This window comes from Ictidomys tridecemlineatus, chromosome 8, assembly GCF_052094955.1.
Source record: "Ictidomys tridecemlineatus isolate mIctTri1 chromosome 8, mIctTri1.hap1, whole genome shotgun sequence".
Classification (NCBI taxonomy): Eukaryota; Metazoa; Chordata; class Mammalia; order Rodentia; family Sciuridae; genus Ictidomys; species Ictidomys tridecemlineatus.
This window is the reverse complement of record NC_135484.1, coordinates 151930565-151952106: the sequence shown is the minus strand read 5'-3', so window position 1 is coordinate 151952106 and position 21542 is coordinate 151930565. Positions and strand designations below refer to the sequence as shown.

Sequence of the window (21542 nt, the reverse complement as noted above, 5' to 3'; positions counted from 1 at the left end):
GTGTGAGGTGCAAACAGGCACCGTCCGATATTGAAACTGCAAAGGCCAGAGATGCTCGTGGGTTTCCCTAAACGAATCTGGTCATGCCAATAAAAGTAAATATGCATGAAAGAGATCATTTGTCTGGATATTATGAAACCTAGTTCTAGTTCCCATTCTGGTCATTTAAAAGACCAGAGGGAGGGGTGCCTTATAGGACATCTCTAAACCTGGTGCAGCAAGGGGGCTCTGTGTCAGTCATTCTCGTGTTTTCTGGCTAACGAGGCCCGGCTGGATGGAATCTTTTGCGGGTTTGCAAAGTTGAGGCTGCTGGCACAGCGACATTGCACCACATTTGCAGATCTTGGGCAAGTTCACAATGATGCATTGTCTTCCCTCCTCCGGGGCACGAAGGGTTGTCTGGAAAAGGCCTGCTGCTGCCATTAGGAGCCTGGGCCGCCAAGTCTACAGGGCGACGTGAAACAGAAATAAACCACAGGCTCTCAACACGTTTGCAAGTGATTTACAAATGTGTTTACTTTAAAAATAAGCATAACACACAGTCTTGTATAATATTATGTCTAGAGAAGTTTTGTGACTGTAACGTGCCCACAGCAGATGCAAGTCATGCCTTCTCTTCTATCTGGTAGGGACTCTCAGCTTTATCCCAGTGCATTTTGGTAAACTAAACCCATCTTGATTTCCCGATATTTTGCTTATATCTCACTTTTATTGAGTACTTTTTTCTTGCATACTTGAAACCGTGTTTGAGTAAGAGGAACAGCATGACACTGAGAATTGCTAAATCAAAGCACCTTTCAAGCTTCCCAACGAGGTGGATGGAGGAGGGAGGCTGAAACTGGGGGGACGGCCATCCTGCATTCTTTGGTACTTCACAGGCTGTGAAAGGTAGAGGATGTGAGTTTGCAACTGTGAATCAAAGGATCACAGAGCGAATGGAATCATCTGGTCTGACTCCAGGTCTCATGCAACCAAATGCCTCAATCTCTGAGACACATCATAAAGAGCATTTCTCAACATGAAGCTCTTGAAACACAGAGGCCTGGGTAGCCTGGCTCGAAGGTTGGGAAAGGCTTTGCTATGTCCAAGTGAAACTTCTCTTGCCTCCTTAATATATGCGGAAAGTAGCCAGCCAGTGCTCTTGTGGTTGACAACAGGCTGAGTGGGCCAACCCTGGTTCCTACTCACTTTCCCAGGTGGCTTTGCCTCTGGGAGGAAAGGTGTGAAACGTGTGGGTCAGTGGGCAAATACCTACTGGGTTAGCGTGAAGCAGGGCTCTGGATAGCTTTGATTTTCTCCATAAAAGATGACAAATTGTCCAGCAATGCTACTTTTCTTGTCTTGGATGCAGATGTAATGCCTGGAGTTGCACTACCATCTTGGGGTCATGAGGCAAAGACCTAAGGAATCAGCCGATCCACCCCCAGTAAGTAACCTCTCACCTCCAAACTTGTAAGAAAAATCTACCTCTACTCCCTTAGGTCACTCTTGTTGGGTTTTCTATTATTTGCAATTGACGTTGACCTACCTAAAAGATTTCTTGTGGCTGAAAAAACAAATCCATGCACTTCCTGAGACAGCTGTGTTCCTACTGCAGCTCTATAAACTCCTTCCATCCCCAGGTGAATCAGTCTCCTGAAGGTGCTGGTTCTTTGCCACCCCCTCTCTGCTGATCGCTGCTCAACTGCCATCCCTGAGCCTGCCCCGTCCTCAAGACCACATGTCCTGAGTGTGTGTGTGTGTGTGTGTGGGGGGGGTGACAATGATGGAATTGATTTAGTTTCTCGTAGTTATTAGTTTGAAGAACAGAGTCACTGACTCTTCCTGATTTAACTGCACAGAACAAACCGTTGACTCACAGTGCCGTCACCTGCGTCTGCCAGTCCCTGAGACTCACAGAAGAGCAAGACAAACACTGAGAGGGACAAAGACACTACCTCCCGGCCATCAGCCACGTAGAAAATGCCACCTGCAGTTTTCCGTCACTCCAGGTAATCACGGACCTTCTGCCACCGAAAATAAAAAAATAGAACTCAATTTCTCTTAGAATAAGCAAAACTATCCTTAGAAATTAGATAGCTACTAACTTTTAAAAAGATGGTTGCATTAGATTTTCTTTAAGTCTCCTTCCTGCTCTGTCTTTGGAGAAATGGCTGCTCTGGGGCTGGGGTGGGTACCCTCCTGGAAGGCGCTGGTGTGCCAGAGGCCAGAAATCACTGGAAGAGCTGGGGAGTCGTGTGGGAAGGCCCAGAGCCAGCTGGCGAGGTTCCACCTGGCCCAAACCCAGGGCAACTTGAGCCTCGTCATGCAGACTTATATCACCAGTTTTAACCCATCAAACCAAACAGGAAACAACGAGTCCTCACGCATTAATAAGCCATGTGAAAATCTGACCCTGAAGTTTCACTTCTCCACATGGGTTTTCACTAGGAAGGGGAAATCTCGCCCTGCAGGGGAGAAGCCCGGCAACCTTGTTGGAAGCAGGGACCTGAGGCCACCTGTAAGGGACAGAGTGCAATCGTGCACCACTTAGCGGGGTGGGGGGAGGGCGCTCAGGGCCCCTCTGTGCTCCCCCAGATGCGCAGCCTGAGTCTGACCTGGGGAGCAGCCCAGCGTCCACAGGAAGTAATGTCCTGCCGGGTGCAGCTCCTGCTTGCCTCAGAAGTACGTCGGGCTCAGGAAAGGAAAAGGTCCAGCATCTCTTTCCAACTAAAGACAGGTGAAAGGCCGCCATGCGTGGCTCTGGACTGGATCCTTGGGTTATAAGGAACACCTCTGAGGCTGTTGGAGAGACTTAACGGTGTCTGAGGATTCGGGGACACCCCATGTCAGTGTGAGTTTTCTTTGATGCATGTATTGTGGTCCTGTAGGAGAACCTTCCCTGACGGCAGGAAAAACCTGCCGTAAAGTATTCTGGGTGATGGGACATTAGGCCACCAACGTGCCCTCCTGGATTTCTGTGATTTTGTGATTATTTTGAAAGTTAAAAATAAAGTGTTGTCTATAATGAGTCTAAAGATCAAAGTGAATCTTAAAAGCAAAACCAACAGTTTCCCACCATTAAAGATCTGACGGCCACCTCTTTGCTGTGGAGTTTGCATGAGGAGAAACTCAGCTTTGTTGTAGGAAATGAGTGGATATATAGCCCATAGGGCAGGCTCATGCTAGACACCTATTGGATGCAAGGCAAGGCGCTAAAAGGAGTTTTTGGAAACCAGTCTTATGTGACTGTTTGCAAAAAGCCCCCAATCTGCCTACATGCACGACCCTGATGGCAATTCCATTGCATATGATTCTAGTAGATAATACATTCATTCAAAACTTTTTTTTTGTACCAGGGATTGAACCCAGGGGTGCTTAACCACTGAGCCATGTCCCCAGCCCTTTTTCCTATTTTAATTAGGGGTAGGGTCTCACTGAGTTGCTTAGGGCCTTGCTAAGTTGTTAAAGATGGCTTTGAACTCAAGATCCTCCTGCCTCAGCCTCCTGAGCCACTGGGATTACAGGCATGCTCCACTATGCCTGGCCTTTCTTCAGATTTTCCCCCCAAATGTTATGCATGCAAATAAATGCAAGAATAAAGGAAATTCCACTATGGGTTCACAGTTGGTGTGATAGTGCAAAAGAGAACGATCACATTTGTGGTAAACTGTAATTCTTGGAGCCTGACTCCTGTGACATACCCTTGTATATGCAGCACATGTCTCGCAGCCTTTTGTGTGTGTGTGTGTCAGGGATTGAACCCGGGGACACTTAACCACTGAGCCACATCCCCAGCCCTTTTTAGTTTTTGTTTTGAGACAGGGTCTTGCTAGGTTGCTCAGAGTCTCACTAAGGCTGGCTTTGAACTTGTGTTCTCCTGGCCTCAGCCTCCCGAGCCGATGGGCATTTGGTAGACTTGGTCCAGCCCCTCTGGGGCTCTCATCTTTGATCTTCACTGTGGAATGGGTGACCCGTGTATTGGAATCAGACTTGCAATATTAGGGATGATTTATTTAAAGCAACGGATACTCCAAAAAGTCCAGTCGCCTGGTGGCTCATGGGGCCTGGCGGGTTCCACGGTGGAGAGAAGAGCAGCAGCTCACTGTAGAGTGTGCCTCCTCTACATCCTTTCAACTCCACACGTGCGAGCCAAGTCCAGATGTGACCACAGCCCTCATCGAGTTTCTCCCAGGCCCTGAGTGTAGATTTCTTTCCTCACCAGAGTCACACACCAGGGACAGCAGTGTAACTCCTGTAGATATCAAATCGCCGTGCACAAGACAGAGAGACCCAAGGAGGTTTCCAGTTTAAATGTTCAGGGAGGAAGCCTTTTCCGTTTTTGAGTCTGGACTCCAACTAGACCAGGGTCACTTAGTTACGGTTGCCTAACCAGATCTTAGGGGACGAGCTTTTGGGTGATTGGCTAAGGCGAGTCTTTTCTTCATTTTGGTAAAGATCTCGTTCTTATTTCTGTGGTCATGTTCTGATGGGAGCCAGGGGTCAGTCACTTGTTTAACAAATGCTCCAAGGGCCCACGGCCTGCCCATGAGCAGGGGCCTACCCTTGGGCAGGGCCACCAGGGCCCTTGTTTTTGTGGACTTTGCTGCTGTGTGGATGCTCTGGGGTGGGCTGCAAGGCATTCCAGTGAGGGAAACTTGGGAGTTCACCCAGATCCAGGCACCAGCCAAACACACACTTGCCTGGTCGCGTTACAACCACTTTTTTCCCTAAAAAAAATAGAGTGAACAACATTTTGAGAGCTTTTGGAATTCTGCGGGGTTTGGGGCACTTGTTGTTCAATCCACATGCCACATAGATATCTTGCCTGTGTTTCATGTATAATGAGGACCCTCTGACCAATTTTCTGGTTTGTTTTTTTCAGATATTGGAATTAATCTGCCCCGTTCCACCCACATCTTCCTGCCTGTTTCTTTGACTTTGAAAGGAACACCCCCCCCCTGACTTCAGTGAGACTAAGTGGGGAACTAACATTTAAAAAGGAGCACAAATGACCACGTCCTTGTGGGCTCTGGCTTTGTGGCGGTGTGCATAAACTACTTTCATCAATGGGGGAGGAATTCTAGGCCGGCTTCCCGAGAGGCAGTAGGATGCAGGAAGGAACTGGGCTGTGGCATCACCCTGGCCACTTGAATGTGATCTTGGGCGAGTGACGTGAACTCTATGACTCTCTCATCTGTGAAATGTGAGAATGTGGGTGGAACTATGTCTCCCTCCCGTTTGATTCTCACATAGCGCTGTCGCGAGAATTGAGACAATCTATGTGAATGGTTCGGGCTCATTCAGGCAGGGCTTCGGCATGCCCAGAAATACCTGGATGGACTCTGTGTGTCAGCCTTCCTGAGATGGATATGTGCCGACTTACCCCACCCTCTAACATGTCAGCATGGTTCATGATGGTTCATCTAGCTGTCGCAGGGCTGGGAATATGGCTCAAGCAGGAGCGTGCTCGCCTGGCATGCATGCGGCGCTGGGTTCGATCCTCAACACCACATACAAATAAAAGATGTTGTGTCTGCCGAAAACTAAAAAATAAATATAAAAAAATTATCTCTCTCTTTCTCTAAAAAAAAAAAAAAATCTAGCTGTTGCATTAGTTAGGATAGGCTGAGTCATTCCGCAATAACAAGCAAACCCCTAAATCCCAGTAGCTTTCAGAGAAACAAATAACATCTACTCTTATCACTACTATTATTATTATTATTATTACTTTTTTAAAAATAATAATTTTACCCCAGGTGCCTCTCCAGGGAAGGTTTCCTTCTTACAATGATTCAACAAATCATTGCCTCCTTATCAAAATAGACTTCCATGATGCTGAGGCCCGGACAGAGGGTCGTGCAAGGGAGCCCTGGGGATTCATTGTGTGACTCATGTGAAATGTCATTTATGTGCACATTTCACTGGTAAAAACAATGGATATGGCCAGACTGAAGCTCAGGGAGCTAAAGAAATGCAATTCCTTGTGTTTCCAAAGACAGGACGGGAAATATTAGCAACCAGCACTGATAACTCCCATTCTATGCAAGTAGGTGATCTCTAATTGAGGGAGCAAAGAACCCCTGAGAGCCAGAATTCTTAAATTTGCAAGCCATGTAAAACCTGCACTGGTCACTCCAGTGACTTCTGAAAGTGACACTCTGTTTTAAAAGAACAAATCTGCTCACTTATATATTACATGATTTGTCTTCTCATTTTTTTTCATCTTTTCTGCACTTTTGGGAGACAAAGAAATGGCAATGCCAAGCACACGGTGAGTGCTCTCAACTGATTGACTGATTCGCACCATCAAAATGAGGTGTGAGTCAATCGATTCTCCTTCCCAAAGGCAGTGGATGAGCAGAGTGCATTGTATGTCCAGAGTCACGAGGCAGCGAGGAGCCCGAGAAAGACATCCGCGCGTCCTGCCAGGAGCCACAAGACTGCTTTATTACTTCCTTGAGAAAAATTGGCCCCAGAAGAGTTATTCATGTTTGCTGGCAGTTTCCACAGGTGATCACCGCTGTTAACCTTGGACTGCTCTCATGACAGAAGGTCAGGGGCAAGGATGCTGCAAAACAATGGCAGACACAATAGAGCAGTGTCCCGCCGACAGGTCACGGGAGAGCATCTTCAAGGAGAGAAGGACACACCTCGCACCTCTTAAATCTCAGCTCCGACCCCATCTCCTCCACCAGAAGTTGCTGAACCCCAAACAGAGCGAGCAGCTTCTCTGGCTCTGTCTCTCTTCCTGGGCTGGAAAGTCAGGTGTCTGTGGACAGCTTATCCATCTTCTTCTCTGGATCTTGACCTTGCTAAGATGCAGATCAGGTGTCAGAGAGACTTCTTACCCCAGCACTCTTAGTCAGCTGAATAGAAGCCCCACGTGCACTTCAAAGACCCAGACCCCAGCTCTCGCCTCTGCTCCTTGTTGTATTTCAGAATTTTAAACCAACATCCGGATGCAAAGAAGGGGACCCGGACAGCTGTGCGTCTTCTCTCCACCCGGCGCACCTACCAGGCAGAAAGAGAGACTGTGATTCTGTTGTAGAGCCGAGGCTGTGGGTCCAATTTTATTTGATCCCCAAACAACCAAGCTGATTCACTGCCAGATCTGGCCTTTCCTTCCAGTATACCTCAATCTCTCCTAATTGGCCGTGAAATTCCTGGGAGTTGGCGGTTTCGGGCATGGAGAAGGTCGGTCTTGTTAAACGCCCCCAGGTCTCATTTTGGCAGGGGGGGGGGATGGGGCTGGCAGCCCTGAAGTGAAGCAGGTGGAGTGAGGATTAGGTCACATGGCGGGAAGGGGGCTGTGGTGGGCGGCAGCTGGAGGAGTCCCAGGTGTGCGTGAGTTGGCAGGGGTACAAAGAGCAAGTTGCAAACAGCTCAAAGTCCCTGGGCTGTGCAGCTGCCTGGCTGGCACTGGCTTCAGACCCACCTGTAGGTTGACGGGCACAACCCACCTCTACCTTGGGGGACCTGGAAGGCCTGAGAGCGGACCCCGCCCCTCCCAGGCAGGAGGCTGGAGGACCAAGCCTGGCCCTGACCACCCCTGGGAGCCAGCTCATGGCACCCGGTCACTGCCCAGTGCCTGAGGCAGGGGGCAGCCCCAGGAGAACTAAGATAAACATACGCAGTTTCTTTCCATGCCTAGAAAGTTAAGAGGAAAAAAACAAAACCTGAGCCGAAGACTAAGTCAACGGGCAGAGATGATCCAGGGCAGGACAACAGGCTCAGGGCCTCTCCCAGCTGGGCTGCGGGAGCCCGAGTCAACACACTCCAAGACCAGCCCTTCCCGGTGGGTGGGGCTCTGCCCTGCTGCCCATCCGCTGCGGTTTGGGGGGATGAGGCCGTCTGTGGGCGGGGTTGAGATTCAGAGGCCGTGACCTGGGGAACAGCTCTGGGTCTCCAAGGGCAAAGGGAACTGCGGCTCCCACAGGTGAGACGGCAAAGGGCCTCACCCGCTCTCCACGGGAAGGCCGGCCCCAGAAAGCCCAAGCCAGGAGAAGGCTGCTCTCCACTGCTCCAGCCCTGTGCTTCCTCCTGGCTCCCCAGAGGCACAGGCGTAGAATCTGCTGCTTCCCTATAACAGAACCTCAGCTCAGGGGTAAGAGGATGCTGTATTGGGGTCTGGAAGGTTCCCAAAGGCCCGTGTGTTAAAGGCCTGGTTCAGCTTGCTGTCATGGGGAGGTGGTGGAACCTTCCAGAGATAGGGCCTTGTGAGAGGTCTTTAGATCATTGGGGTGTGCCCCCAAAGGGGATTACAGGACCCTGGTCTCTTCCTCTTCTTCTTTTAAAATATATTTTTAGCTGTAGATGGACACAATACCCTTGTTTTTATTTACTGTATATTTGTGTTTATGTGGTGCTGAGGGTGGAGCTCAGTGCCTCGTGCGTGCAGGGTGAGCCCCTACCACTCCTCTTCCTCCTTCACTCCTGGCTCATTTCATCTCGTGCTCCCTCCGCCATGATGAGCTGCCTCCCCACAGGCCCAAAGAGATGGGATCAACTAGTCGTGGACTAGAAATTCCCAAACTCGGAACCAAAACTGCCCTATTCTTTGCATAAGTAGATTGTGTCACATGTTTGTCATAGTGATGGAAAGCTGACCGACACAGAGGACAGTGGGGACATGCACAGTTGTCACACATTTGCCCCTGCAGACCACTGTATCTGGGTGTGACCGTGTGACGCTATTGCCAAGGAGGACATCGGGGAGAGATTTCCTAGTACAGGCAACACCCATGGTGTATTCACCCTCGTTCAGGACTTGGAATGCAGCTGGGGCTCTATAATTCCTCTTTCTCCCAGGAAGAGGAAAGCCATAGACTAAACGTGACAGAGCAGAAGGAACTGGGTTCTCGGTGCCATTGCTGATGCTGTGGCACCAGCCTCGACTTCCAATCCCTGGTCTCCTATTATAGGAAGCCCGTGGTTCCCAGACTTGGGTGGCCGTATGAGTCACCTGGAGGACTCATAAGATCCAGAGGTTCTGGGTGGGGCCCTAAAACCTTGTATCCCTAACCCCAGTGATGCTGATGTCACCCAGGTTGAAGCCATCCCACCCGACACCCCACCTTCTAAATCCTCAACGGCCAGCCAGTCCACCTGACCCCTCACCCCCGGAGAGGGCTCAGGACTCATTTACCACAAGTCATGAACGCCCAGGGAGGTCTGCCATCTATTTGGATTCTGATCAGAGAGGAATCACTAAATCAAAGAATTTCTATTTTTGCCTACAACCAAATTTAATCATTTTTCTTTTGCATAGAGAGTAATTATACACATCTATGGGGTATGGCGCGATCATTTGATAGATGCACGTGAGGCATGATGATCAAATCAGGGTCGTTATCACTTCCCATTCCCTAAACATTCTCCATCTTTAAAAACACCCAATCAGCTGCTGGGAACACCTACCCCTGCTGTGCTGCGGGACACTAGCGCTTCTCCTGTCCAACTCCACTGTGCCGGCCATTAGCCAACCCTCCTCTCCCTTCTCCCCACACCCTCCTGGCCTTTAGTGACTGTTCTCTGCTCTCCTCAATGAAACCAGCTCTTCGTAGCTCCTCATGGGAGTGAGTATGTGCAGTATTTGTCTTTCGGGGGCCTGGCTTGTCCCCCGTTCCTTCTGTGGCTGCAAGTGACAGGATTCCTTTCCTCCTTGTGGCTGTGGAGTGTTCCGTTTTGTGTAGACCCCCCCACGTTCTCCTCATCCATCCTGATGGGCTTCTTGGTGCGGCGTGCTCACACTGTGCTGTTGCTGTTTGTTCTTTGTTTAGCAGCGCTGGGGATGGAACCCGGAGTCTCGTGGGCGCTAGGCAAGCTCTCCACCAGCTACATCCCAGCCCCAGAGTCTCTGCTGTTACCCACCAGGCGGCACTGGAGCAGAATGGGGGAGACATTCAGAGCAGGAGAAGGTAGCCTGCAGCCTCTGGTAGCAAGGGCTGGCTCACAACTCCACCTTCCACTTACAGGTGAATGGCCTGGCGCTGTTTCCTCCCCCAACTGTGGAACCTGGGGCAACTCTTTCCTCATCTATAGAGCTTATCAGATGGGCTCGACATCAGGCATAAGTGCCACTGGGGAGTCAGAGAAGGGCTGAACATCCGTCACCGGGAACAGGGTGTGGGGACTGTCACAGAGTACCTCTATGCAGCATGGTGGATGACAAACAGTAGCACAGGCAAACCCTGAGACTCAGGGATCAGTGAAAAGGAGATGCAGTGCATGTTACCAATTAAAGAATTATAGATAGATGCATTCCAAATAATACCCATTACACACAGAATGAAACAGATCCATATTAAATACATCAGAATGGTAATCTGTGAGGTGGGACATGAGAACAGCACAGGAATGTGAAGGTGAGGATTTGAACACTAATGAGCATCCATCAGATTGACCCAAACCAAAGTGTCTGACAATCCCAAATTTGAGTGAAAACGAGAAGGAAAGGGGGCTCTCAGCCCCTATTGAGAGGAGAGTGATTCGGTCTAAGCCTGGTGCCGCCCCTGGTTGTTTCCAATACGCACTTCCTCTTCTACAACACCCATCGTGATTCTCGAGGATAACTTCATGTTCCCGTCCCCTTTATAGCCAGGTGTGGCCATGTGAACAAGGCCCAGACAATATCATATGACTGGAAGTGTCCTTTGAAGTTTCCAGGGCATTTCCTTAAATGAGGGAATCTCAGTAAGTGATTGGGAGCAAAGGTGGATGTCAGAGAGCGATGGACATGGTCCAGCACACCCAAGATCTTCCCCTGCACCTGGCCCAGCCCAGACCCGGGAGTGAGGACTCTCGAATGCTCTTGCTGTCCTTGGAGGAAGAGAAGAACAGCCCTGGAACACACAACGTGATCCTGCCATATGTAACTTGGCCTTTGCAGTGCTACCCCGCGAGAGGAGAGGGCTGTCCGGAGGGGCCCACCATCAACAGAGGCTAAGTGGAGAGGTCTGGGGAAGAAAACGTGTAGTTACTTTCTAAACATCTGCTTCAGCCTGGAGACGTGTTGACCAGCATAGTGCCCCCTGTCCCACCGTTCCCCTTTCAACAGATGCACAAATATCTGGGTTTGTTCCCGACGCCTAGGCACTGCCTTAAAGAAAGATGATGAACTCAATTTGTTAGCTCTTTCCTAAAAAAGAAGACACTATGGTTCTTAGTCAGTTGACTTGTCTCCATAACAGTGTGTCTACCACTGAACACCACAGTCCACATCTGTTCCTAATGAAAATCTATAATCAGCAATGCCCACTGCCTTTCAAAACTTATTTTCTTCATCCCCAAACTATGCACAGACCTGGCCAAAGCTTGTTTCTGTTGTCACCAGGACATAATGGCATTGCATTTATTCCAGGATGAATAAATCAACAGCGATTCCAACTAGAATCTGTGTCAGCCACTTAGGCTATTGCAAATTTGAGCCTCAACTACAAATGGACATTTTCATTTATTAAAATGCTGAAGCAGGCAGGTTTGGTTTGGTTCGGTTTTTAAGTTCATAACATCCAACCCTTTATGAAACTTTGTTTCAGGTCACAAGGCTAAAAGACGTTTGATAATAAAAACAGCTCGCGTTTTCAGTAAAAACAGATTCTCGAGGGAGCAGCCTCAGGACACACTTTTCACAAGAAACATTGATTTGTAAAACTTGTGGGCTTTGAACAGAGTATCAGATTAGGCCACCTCTAGAACAGAAGGCCAACTGGCACCGGCGCCAGCTGGCCAGCTCCGGTCCCCGCAGGATGACTTTGTAAGAAAGGTCTGAGGCCCACTCTCGGCCAGCTACTGCTGCGTGAAAACAAGCCAACTCAGAGCAGCCTTTCCCAAAGTACAGTCTGCAATCCTGGTGAAAGTGTAGCAGCCCTTATCCTGGGAGTGACAAACCCTACATCTTTTCCTTTTCTTCCTCTGAGAACAGTGGATCCTCAGTGTGTTTTCTGCAGGGAGCCATTTTCAAAGGGAAGGACATGTTAGAAGCTTTGGCAAATTTCTGTTTGTCTCAGAGCTAGAGGAGGCAGGGTAAGTGTGTCAAGCAAAAGAACACGAGACTCAGCCACACTGGTGCACGTGACATGGGCAAAGGGAGGCCCAGGAGCGGTGGGGTGCCTCCTGGCCTTGGAAGCAGCTACGCGTGGCCTCCTGCTCAGGAGCAATGAACTGCTGTGTTCTAGGAATCCGAGGTGGCCACAAAACACGGGTCACTTGAGACAACATCAGGTTCTACTCCCAGGCTGATGTTCTAACCAGCGTCTTGGAGCTCTGGCAGATCAGCAACAGAACAGTCTGGGGGTGTGAAGGCACATCTTAAAGGATGTATCTTATTTAGCTAAAATCTATATTATTACAACAGGGATTTGAAAGTCATAATTTGAGATCTTAAGAACAAAGTGGAGGCTGGGGATGTAGCTCAAGGGTCAAGCACCTTCGCAGCATGTGTAAGGCCTCGGCTTCCATCCCCAGCCCCTAAAAATAAACAAAACTGAAGTGTAAAATGAGAGAATGATTTCAGGGTGGTCTTTCTCTTTCTTTATTTCTCTCTCTCTCTCTCTCTCTCTCTCTCTCTCTCTCTCTCTCCCCCCCCCCCGCCGCCCCCCAAGGAAATTTTTCTTTTTGATGAAAAGAAAACTGATTTTCAAGGAGGCAGGCGGCCTTCAGGCCAGTAGGGCCATGTTGGGTTTTGCTCCATCAGTGAGCTTATGTGTAGAGAAAGAAAGGAGTGGGTTTGTGTACAGAGATCTGCAGGAGATTCTCCCAGAGAAGCCTGAGAGAAGTGGGGGAGTATTCCAAGGCCAGCTCCTCCTCTCCAGGGAGTAGGTAAGGGACCCTCTAAGTCACTGCGGTGAACAGCAGGGTGTCCTATGAGGTCGGAGACCAGAAACTCCTGGCACCTGGCTGAAGTCTCCAGACACTCAGTCTTAGCATCCGTTTGCTCAGGGCCTTCTGTGCTGGGCACAGGAGTCCAGGGCTGTTACTTTGCATGAGCAACTGAAAGGAGCAGAGGAACCAGGGAGCACAGACAGAAAGCACGTCCTCCGCTCCTCACAGGCCTGAGCCGTCGCCTGCAAACTGTCATCAGAAAACATAGATCCAGGTCCAGAAGCAGCTGCCGTCACTCAAGACTGAGAGCCCTGAACAGAAAAGAGCCGGCTTCCCGCCACCCTGCCTCCTCCAGAGCCCCGAGGAGCCTGGCACAGCTCACAGGAGGCCCCTGTGTCCAGGGGCTGGGCACAGCAGGGACCTTCCTCCAAAGGGCAGGGTTACAGCTCCATGGTAGAGCCCCCAGGTTCAGTAGCCAATAACAAGTAAACAAGGCATGAGCCCCACAAGGGCAGGGGTCCATGCCTTTGTTCACTCTGTGCCCCTTCCCTGGGCGCTGGCAGGGCCTGGGCAATGCTGCCATGGAAGAATGTGATAGAGTCAGTTGAGGCAGAGAGGCAGAGAGGCCCTGCCGCTGTGCCGAGGGCCGTTCTCACCCACAGGTCACTGAATACCACCTCATCTGTGCCCACAGCCGCAGGCTTGAGATGCCTGGTTCCCTCGCGCAGAGAACCAAGGCACTCAGGATGCGCTTCCAGCAGGTGAACAGCCAGACACGGGAGACTCCAGGCTTCCAGACGTCCAGCCAGAGCCGGGCAGCACCTCTGACCCTCTGCAGAGGTGCCTTGGGCCAAGGACAGAGGAATGGGGTGAGTGGCCCTCACTCTCATTCATGTGTTTTTTATTTCAACCAGGGTTTGCTGAGTGCCTGATACCTGCCACCCGCTATTCTAGGAGCAACAGATGGAAGAATGGACAAAAAGCATGGAATCCCTACGCTCGTGGGGCTCACATCTTGTTTATTTATTATTGGGTATTGAACCCAGGTGGGCTCCACCCCTGAGCTATGTCCCTGTCCTTTTTATTTTTTGTGACAGGGTCTCCCTAAGTTGACCAGGTCGGCTTCCAATTCGCCATGCCCCTGCCTCCACTTACATTTTAAAAGCCAGCAGATAATAAGACAACATTTTCAATGTGCATCCTATTGAAAGAAAGGTCTTTCAATAAATTGCATGCAACAGAGTTTACCTGAGCAGAGAATGATACAGGAATTCCAGAACCAGAAGAAATTCAGAGAGCAGCCCGGCACTCCAGCCAGGCTCTGAGGGAGAGTGGGGCAGGGGCAGGGGGCATCGCGTGGTTGGCTAATACGGGTTCTGTCCAGTTTGGGCCTGGTGTGATGAGTTGGCTGCCCATGATTAGCTGGAACCCAGCTATTTGTGATTGCCTGAAATGCACTGTTTATCACACACACACACACACACACACACACACACACACACACACACATTAAAAAAAAGACATACTACTGGGTCAAGATTTGGTTTGTTTACGTCTAAGTCTGCATTAGAACTCAAAATATGAGACAGCTGGAGACTAAAGGTGTCCTGCATATTTTTCTTTAATTAGCAGTCGGGCATTTGATGTCATGAGTGCCAAGAATAAATATGAAACAGAGGACGAGGGGGAGGTATGTAGAGAGATACGTGGGGTGGGGAGGTCCAGGGCGTCCCTTGAGAAGGTCGCAGTGGAGTGAAGACATCCAAGAGCCCAGGATGTGCAGAAGAATATTCCAGCAGCCGGCAGAACCCGGGCAAGGCCTGCGGCAGAAGCATGCTGGTCACCTGGCAATGAGTAGGAAAGAGGGAAGAGGCTAGAGGGTCCAAAAAGTGGTGAAAGAGCCCGTCCACAGAGCCTGAGACGCGAAGTGAGAAGGGTACGGAGCAGAGAGGTGTACTGAGCTGCCGGAGGTCCTGCTCCTGGTGGGAGGGGTGCTGTCCCTCAGCTGCTTGCACTGGAAGCCTCATTGGGAGCACGGTGCAGCAAGGGCCCTTGGGTTGTTAGAGTATCTGAGTGCTTGTCCCCCCTTCTCCCTCAACAGGAATCCCCCCAACATAAGTTCCCCAAAGAGCGAACATTTCCCGTTGTGCTCCACAGGGTCTGGAATACAGAGGGCCGTCCGGCTGACCCAGGCAATCACCACCCAGTGGGAAGGAGGTGAGAACTTGGGGTCCATGAGCTGCTCTGGGGCTCTGCTTCTATGCCCTTCCTTCCAATGTCCACTTTGAGTAACAGAGGGCAGGAGATGGGCTGCCTCCTGCTGCAGATTTGAACCAATGGCCAGAGGCCTACCCCGGGCAGGTGGGCGGACTCTGAGGAGGCAGAACAAGAGGTGCAGGAGCAAGGACCCACTCTTAGCCTCCCTGCGAGGTCCGTGAGCTCCTTCTCCAGGCTCTAAGGGGGTTTGACAGGGGGTCCTGCAGGGCCACACTTCACCTGGGCTTTCTGGCTCTGGGGGCAGGAAGCTGGGAAGGAGCCCGCAGGCACGGAGTGGAAGACTCCATGGGAACTCTGGTTTTCCTCCAATGGGACTGGCTGAGGTCCAAAAACTCCAAGGGGTCCTCTGGAAAGAACTGCGGACATGTGTCCCCAAACCAGAGCCCATCACACTGTGTTTGCTTTATTTCCCCCTAATTCTTTTTTACTAGAAAAGCAAAACCATTTGGGAACCTCCAGTGGCTGATACAAAGGCAAAGGAATTGGACTGTGAGGCTCTAACCAGCATCTGCAACCAGACAGGATGGAACTCGTCTCAACCGAAGGCGGAGCTGAAGGTTAAAAGGTAACTTTGCCTACAGGTTGGGATTTGCACACACAATCATCTGAGCGCTGAGTCTCAGCACAGATCCCGGCAGAGAGGTTGGAGCTCATCTCACACCAAAGTCTCAGGTGAAGGGGGACTTGACAACTGAGATGTCTCTAATAAGTGACAAAAATTATGTGAGTAGTAATCGGACGTTTTTCGAGCTAAAGTCTCTATTGAAATAGAAGGCGTCAATGAGCACTCTTAGGAGACCTGCTTAGACGAAAAACAGAACGGGGATCACGAACCCCATTAACTCACATGTCCCAAGCCTCTAATGAAACATTCCCGAGGGATCGGGAAGGATGCGCTGAGCCTGCAGAAACTTTGCAAAGCTCACGCATCCACTTTGCAAGGTCGGATAGCAGAGTCCTCCATGGATCTTATAATTCGGATTTATGTCTCCAACGCAATAAGATAATAGCAAACGAGCACCTGCTTGCCTTTCTGGAGGAGGAATGATGGGCTCTCTAAGGACATTCTTTACTTTGCCGCACTGTCTATTTTTTGTTTCTATAAATTCTCCACCCTGCCCCAGGTTGGAGCTAAAAAAATCTATGGTTACCATCAAATCAATTTCCCCGCAGAATGAAGAATGCGGCGACCACCATCCTTAAAATTCATCGTTATCCGTTAAGAACCCGGGTCTACAAGAATCGTGGAGATCAAGAGGGCCTGCGTGGTGAGGGCGAGAGGATGCCGGGGAAGACGAGATCCACATGCTGATTATTTTCTGATAAAAGTGTTTGCTGTATCTGAAAGTGGAGGGAATTAAAAATAATCAGATTTGTTTAAACCCAGTTTCCCTATTATTCTATAGGTTACCTTAACCCTCTTCTGACATTGATTTTTCAACAAGGGTGATTATTTTTTTCAGACATAGAAAACAGCCAAACTGAAGTTATTCATACCTATGGGATTATTCTATAGTTAATTTTACTATTCAAAACTTGCGAAAATTACATGCTACAGAACATAGTCATGGGTTTCACCAGCAGGGCGGGTCTTTCCAGCAAAATCACTATCTGTCAGCCAAAAAAAAATCAAAATAGAAAATAGCAATAACAAGCATAATTGATTGTGCACCTATATGTGATAGGACTTTATGTGTAGTTTATCTCTAATCCTTCTCAACAACCCTGAAAAGTAGTGCTAATAATAATTCTTATGTTACAGAAGTCATCCCGGGTTTAATAGAGCCTTGTCCAAGGTTTAACAAGTGTAGAGGGGGACCGTGGAGCTCAGTGGCAGAGCAAATGCTTAGCATGCTCGAGGACCTGGGTTCCATCTCCAGCAACCCCCGTCCCCAACAAAAGGTAGAACCAAGACTCGAACGTGCATCTCACTCCTGCCCCTGAGGACTTTGCACTGTTGTGCTCTCTCAATACCATAGATAGTAGGTAGCCACCAACAGGAAGTGCAAGGACCCCAGGTTTCATAGATCAGATCCCAAATCCACCGTGCAGGTCCATGAATTACTTCAAGTGCATCTGCGTGCATTCTTCTAATCAACTTCTAATCAGCCTCCTTAACTGCATTCATATTCAATGGGCGTCCCTACCCAGTAATGGAAATAGAACTGGTCTTGTTTGCCTTGTGCGGATGGAGCACCTGCTGTGGTTTGGCACCAGGGACAGGACAGTGTGCAGGTCTCAGTCTGTCACCAGTGCTGTGGCACGGCGGCTGTAAGCTCTGCAGCAAGTTTTCAAATGCATTGATTTTTAAGCTCAATACCTCTGCCGCTGCGTCTCATTAGTTGCTTCAGCCGACCTCCGCTCCACCCACAGGACGCCTAACCGATGGTGCAGCAAAGCTTTGCCGGCTGCATTTTTGTTTTTTATTTGTGTTATCAGAAGTGAGAAGTCTTGCATTGGAGGCCAGCTCTGCATTGGAATCATGGGCTTCTCTGCGCATCAAAGTGGGGATGGGGACCTCTGTCTCCAGAGTTATGGCTCAGACCTTCAGCGTGACCCCCAAACATTCACCGTCTCCTGTCCAGCCCCACCCACGAAAATTCTCTTTACCATCTGGACCCCATCTTTGTTCCCCAGTGCTGGGGATGGAAGCCAGGGCCTCGCACGTGCTAGGCAAGTGCTCCACCACTGAGCCACGGTCTACCCTGGACCCTGTCGCGGTCATCTGTTTCCTTCACAGTCCTCAGAGCAGCGGTGGCGTAGAGGGGCCCTCAGCGAACCCTGAAGGAGGAGAGAGCCATGTCATTAGCACAGGAAAGGGCCTGGGGGTGACAGTCCTCCAGGTGGACAAGACTTCATTCTGTAATTATCCCAGCTGTCAAAAGTCATTCCCAGAAAGCGGTTCCCGGGAGGGCCACGACATTGCTGTAGGACTCAGTGAGGATGTGATTCTGAGGGAAGATGAGTAGTGACCGCCAAGTGCTTTCCTTGTGCGCTGCTCTTCCGAAAGAGGCTCTGGGTACACAGGTACCTGAGCATCTAGTTAAGACCCAAAAACACAGTGTTTAGTTGTCCCCCATCGGCCCAGTTATAAAATGTGGGTACACTATACTCTACTCATTAATATCATCTGGGTCCTAGAAACACATAAACCCACAAGATGTCATGGTCTGGATCCGGGGTGTCCCCAAAGCTCCTGCGTTAATCCAGGGACGTTGAGAGCTGTGACGCCCACCAGTGCATCCTGGTGGTAACCGTGGGCAGGTGGGGCGTGGGTGGAGGAGGTGGGTCACAGAGGATGTGTCCCCAGAAGGGACCGTCTTCCCTCTGGCCTTCCTCCTTTCCCCCTGGCCGGCACGAGTGGAGAAGCTTTCCTACTCCACACCTCCACCATGATGCCCACCTGGCGTCCAGAGCAACCCACCCCTTCGACCATGGACGAAACCTCTGAAACCAAGAGCCAAAATACACGTTTCCTCCTCTAAGTTGCTCCTGTCTGGTCTTTGGGGCACAGTGACAAAAAGCCGACTAAGCCAAAGAAACCACTTTTTAAATGGAAGTCTTGATATTTTGTCTTTGAGATCTAAGAAATGGGCTTTCCTGAGCAAAGCTTCCGTCTCGGCTGAGCAACGGTACTTTCTGGTAGACAAAGGAAATGCTGTGTTTCTTTCCCGGGCCGGCTTCCTGACGTCCACTGCTTGTCCTCTGCCTTTGGGTTCTCGCCGGAGACCACCAACATTCTCAGACACAGTGAAGTAAAGCAGGAGAGTTTCAGAGCGCTGGGGGCTCCCCCCGGGACCATCCCAGCCAGATCCCAGGTTTGCTGTGGATCGTAAGCATGACAGTGTGAAGCTCGACAGATTCTTCTGGAATTCTCTGTTTGTTTTCCTTGTGATCTGACTCACATAAAATCTATTTTATTTCTTCTTCCAAACTCCTAGGGAGTGTGGTCATATGATTCTAGCAGAGGAAAACATTGTCAAAATAGGATCGAGAAGTTATCACTCTTACATTGTTTTCATTAAATAAAGAGCTTCCATGTGCAGATCTAATGCTGTGACTTTATATCTTAAATTATCTAACATATACTACAGCGTTTTAGAATTAGTGCTATTTAGTCTCCTTGGTATCATCATAGTTTTTTATATGCATCTTAAAGAAAAAGTCAATACATATGAAAACAGAGTTATTTTGAGAATGTATGTACTTACTTTCCCTGTTAAAACTATTTAATTGCACACACACTCATACACAAGGAAAAATTAGATATTTTACTCACAAAAAGCTGACAAGGGTTACCTCAGGGTCATGAGAGTGACGTTCCATTTTCTTCTTTGTGTTTTTCGTGATTTTCCAAACTTTCTGTAACAGCCAAGTGTGTTTAACAAGAGTATACACCCAAGCAATTATAGTAATTTGCACAGATTCCTATACTATAAACTTCCAAACAGAAACTTTAAAATGAACTTTTAGAGTCGGTGGCGTTCAGAAGCAAACTGTGTGTTATTTCTAAGTTCTGTGCTCTATTTTCACTGTGGCACAGTTTTTAATGGTGTTTTGGTCCTCATAGAAGAAAACAGCACCTTAAACCAAAGGCTTCCTCACAGACCCTCATTTATCTAGATTTCAAATGCATTTTAGGTTAGGGAGCAAAAGGGAGGCAGAGAATGGGTGAAGAGGGTCTTGCAAAATCATGGCCTCAGGCAGAGCTGACAGTAGTACTCAGGAAGATCTACAGCAGAAGGTGGGTCTGTCTGGACAAGGTGAGACTCTGGTAAGCACTGTCCAACTCTAAGGTGGCCTTCCCTGGGAGAAAAACAGAAAATGCCACAGCATGAAGCCCGCCTAAAAAACCTCGACTGAATGCAAGGGATGGAAAGAAGGCCTTTTAATAGAGAATAAATAGTTTATTTCAAGAGGTACATTTGGTAGCCGGGCACAGTCAAGTATTCCTGTAATCCCAGTGACTCGGGAGGCTGAGGCAGGAGGATCCCCAGTTCAAAGCCAGCCTCAGCAATTTAGTGAGGCCCTAAGCAACTTGGGGACACCCTGTTTCTAAATAAAATATAACAAAAGGGGCTGGGGATGTGGCTCAGTGGTTAAGCATCCCTGAGTTCAATCCCCAGTACCAAAAAAAAAAAAAAAATGGATTTGGCTGTAAGGCCTCCAGGATCACATGGTGGTGCAGTCATGGAGCTCTGCTTTGCCGTCAGGTAGCATGGGGGTCTGAACCCCGCTGATTTTGTGTGTCTGTGTTCCCATCTCGGTGCACATTTGCGTTTTTATAGGAACATATCTTTTTTCCCACAGCTTTCATGAAACCCTCAAAGGGCCCATGACCCCAAAAGATTAAAAACTAATGTAATAGGAAAAGCAAGAGCTTCGGCTTCAGAAAAATTGAGTGCAAACTTGTCGCTCACTCGCGGTGGGAGCTGGAATGAGTTGAATTTCTGGAATCATGATAGATAATCATGTATTCCATCACACACGTTGAAATAACACCTAAGTACCCACAGCCGTGTCTGCCACATCCCAGATGCTCTGTACATGGCAGCTATTATTAGATCTATCGCATCCTGTAAATAGTCTGGAATGTTCTGGCAAAGCCTGTCTCGTCAGGTGTCCATCCCCGCATGTCCCTGAGTTGGCAGAAACCATATCTCCGCTCTCTTGCCCCTTGTCATTGACTCTTCATCGAGAGCGACTCCCGTGCCCTCCCCACGCTGTCCATTTAACACTCGGCAGAGCCCTGGGGACCGCTGTGACCCAGTCCAAGGGCAGCCCAGCCACGTGCTTCCCGGCCAGGACCTGGGTCTCAGGGGTTCCTGCGCACTCCTTGAGGAGGGTCCTCTGCACAGGTCTCGGGTCACGGGAGCGCCTGCCCAGGGCAACGGGCCTTGGCTCTGCCCAAGAGTGGCAGGAAGAGGGCTCCCAGAGCCGGATCCACGTGCCTTTCAGTGACAAGAAAGTACCCATGTTAGCCCCTCCAAATCCTGATACAAGTGGGACCAGAAAAGCACCAGCATTGACTTTGCTCTTGGAAATATTAATTCTGGGACTTAGGAAGCGACGGTTAAAACTTCACTTGCGATTCAGTCGTCTAATGTGTGGACTTGGAAGAGCTGGACCTTACCCTAAGAACTTCATTGTAACTCCCCCTCTGCTGCCTGGGGACCCCTGTGTACCAGCTTTGAGTTTTCATTTCATTTAAAGTCCCTATAAACCTGGGCACGTGGTGGGGTGCCTCAGCGAGGATTCTCAGGAGCCCCACGTTTTCTTGGTCCTCTCTCACCCTGACCTCTCTGACCTCGGCTTCCTGCTCCCCAAGGTGGCTGTGGCCCTCCCCACCTCCGGGACCTTGCTCTTGGGGGTAGCTGCCATTCCCTAGAGACTTGGGACTGAAGGGCCTCATCCTCCAACAGAGCAGGCCACGCCGTGAAACTGTATCTCAGGGAGCCTCC

General features: G+C 49.6%; 1 long non-coding RNA gene across 9 annotated transcripts in view; it reads left to right on the top strand.

The window, feature by feature from the left end:
- Nucleotides 1-19133, top strand: part of LOC110598537 (uncharacterized) — a 30582-nt gene extending 11449 nt beyond the window's left edge. For 3 of the 9 annotated variants that reach the window (XR_013425484.1, XR_013425485.1, XR_005732552.2), the window contains exons 2-7: nt 1842-1991; nt 6922-7176; nt 9762-13673; nt 14906-15021; nt 15513-15646; nt 16255-19133. This is a non-coding gene — a long non-coding RNA (uncharacterized LOC110598537). Of the gene's footprint in view, nt 1-1351; nt 1427-1841; nt 1992-6921; nt 7177-9761; nt 13674-14905; nt 15022-15512; nt 15647-16254 lie in introns of all 9 variants that reach the window. The other 6 variants (XR_013425480.1, XR_013425483.1, XR_013425487.1 and 3 more) reach the window with 5 other exon arrangements.
- The last annotated feature ends 2409 nt before the right edge of the window (nt 19134-21542 follow it).